Source organism: Arachis duranensis, chromosome 5, assembly GCF_000817695.3.
Source record: "Arachis duranensis cultivar V14167 chromosome 5, aradu.V14167.gnm2.J7QH, whole genome shotgun sequence".
NCBI lineage: Eukaryota > Viridiplantae > Streptophyta > Magnoliopsida > Fabales > Fabaceae > Arachis > Arachis duranensis.
This window is the reverse complement of record NC_029776.3, coordinates 27239471-27241729: the sequence shown is the minus strand read 5'-3', so window position 1 is coordinate 27241729 and position 2259 is coordinate 27239471.

Below are 2259 nucleotides of genomic sequence, written 5' to 3'. Positions count from 1 at the left end.
GTTCTCAGCCTATTGATCCTTTGAGGGGGTAAAACCTTGCCAAAAACTTATTCACTACCTCCTCCCAATTTGTCAGGCTTTCTTTTGGGAAGGATTCAATCCATTTGGATGCCTTGTCCCTAAGTGAAAAAGGGAACAAGAGCAGCCTATAGACATCCGGGTGGACTCTATTGGACTTCACTATGTCACAAATCCTCAAGAAGGTGGTCAAATGTTGATTCGGGTCTTCTTGAGAACCTCCTCCAAATGAGCAATTATTCTGCACAAGAGTGATGAGCTGAGGTTTTAGCTCAAAATTGTTGGCATGTATGGTGGGTTTCTGAATGCTACTTCCACAGTTTCCTGGATTAGGATTGATATAGGATCCTAAGACCCTCCTTTCTGGGTTTGGATTGATGTAAGAGCCTAACACTCTTCTATCCTCTCCAGCATGATTTGCTCTACCTCCTCCCCCATGGTTATTAGCCTCTTCTTCATGTTGGTTTTCCATGTTGCCTTTCATGTTTAGTTCAAAGTGTTCCTCCTCCTCTTCAGCACCGATTGCACGTTTTCCTCTTGCTTCCCTCCTTAATCTAAGGAGGGTCCTCTCTGGTTCAGAATCGAAGGAAGTTGAAGCCCCGCTTCTTCTCCCTGTCATACAACCAACAAGTACAAGCAAGTAACAATATGTTCAGATAGTATTGCTGTCAGAATTACTGTTAGTTGTGAGTGATGCAATATATCAAACAGTTAGTGGGTTAGCAAACTGAATAGTAAATAACAAAGAACACGAAAGAGTAGAGGGGGAAGGGGAGAGGTTAACTAAGACAGAAAGTAAATTACTCATACAGAAAATTAAATCAACAAAACAAAAAAGCTCAATCTAGTGATCTCCTAATTTAATCATTGTTGATGCACAATCAATCCCCGGCAACGGCGCCATAAACTTGATGCATGTGGAAACTGTCTCTCAACAAATTTCCTTCGGCAAGTGTACCGAATTTGTCGTCAAGTAAAAACTCACAATAGAGTGAGGTCGAATCCCACAGGGATTGATTGATCAAGCAACTTTAATTAGAAGAATGTTCTAGTTGAGCAAATTCAGAATTTGGCTTGAGATTTGCAGAAAATAAAATGGCGGGAATGTAAATAACAGAAAAAGTAAATGCTAGAATTAAAGGGCTGAAAGTAAATGACTGAAAGTAAATTGCAGAATTGTAAATGGGAATGAGGTGTTTGCTCATGAAAGTAAACGCAAAAATTAAATAGAATGGGTGAGATTAGAATTGGGGGTTCATTGGGCGTAGGAAATGTTGCAATTCTCCGGATCAAGTTCATTTTCATCTCTTCCTCAATCAATGCACTCATTGATCTCCTTGGCAATCTTAGTTGATTGAATTACAATTTCTTGCAATTCAATCCCTCAAATATTGATCAATAGCCAATTTCTTGGTCAATTGCTCATGAGAAGAGATGAAGTGTGGTCACTGATTATACCACATGCATTTCCCAAATCAAGTATTGAGAGGATTATAGTCACATATCCATCTAAACCCAATTTGGTCCAGCATGAGAAAGCATTTCTAGCTTGATCTCTTCATTCCTCTTTCAAGGTTCAGAAGAGATCCAAGTTTGAATAGCTCCTTTTCCAAGATAACTACCCAATGGGATGAAGATCGAAAGCTTTCAAGTAAAATCAAGAGAAAAGATAGAAGAAGAATAATGAAAATTAGTATTGATCCATCAACTTACAACAGAGCTCCCTAACCCAATGAAAGGGGTTTAGTTGTTCATAGCTCTAGAAAATGAAAACAAAGATGGAGAATACATCATGGAACTAGAAGAGCAGAGTAAAATACAGAGAGTAGTGCTATTTTCCAACTCCCGAACTCACAAATAATTCAAAGCTACTCCTATATATACTACTCTTCTCAGCTTCTAGTTGGCTCTTCAAGTCTTGGGCCTTTGGATCTTGAGATTGAAGCAGTTCTTTTCTTCATTTGGGCTTGGTTTTACTTGCAGAGAGAAAGTGTGAAGTGGGCAGAAACTTTAGCTCAGGACGTTAGGGATGTTAACGTTTTAGTGAAAGTATGAGTTCGAGAACGTTAGTGACACTCAACATTGTCACTAACGTTCCAATGTGCCCCAATGTCTCACGTTAGAGTCCACGTTAACTAGGTTAACGTGGCTTCTAACGTGGCCTTGCCATCCTTCGAGAATGTTAGTGACACTCAACATTGTCACTAACGTTCCAATGTGCCCCTATGTCTCACGTTAGAG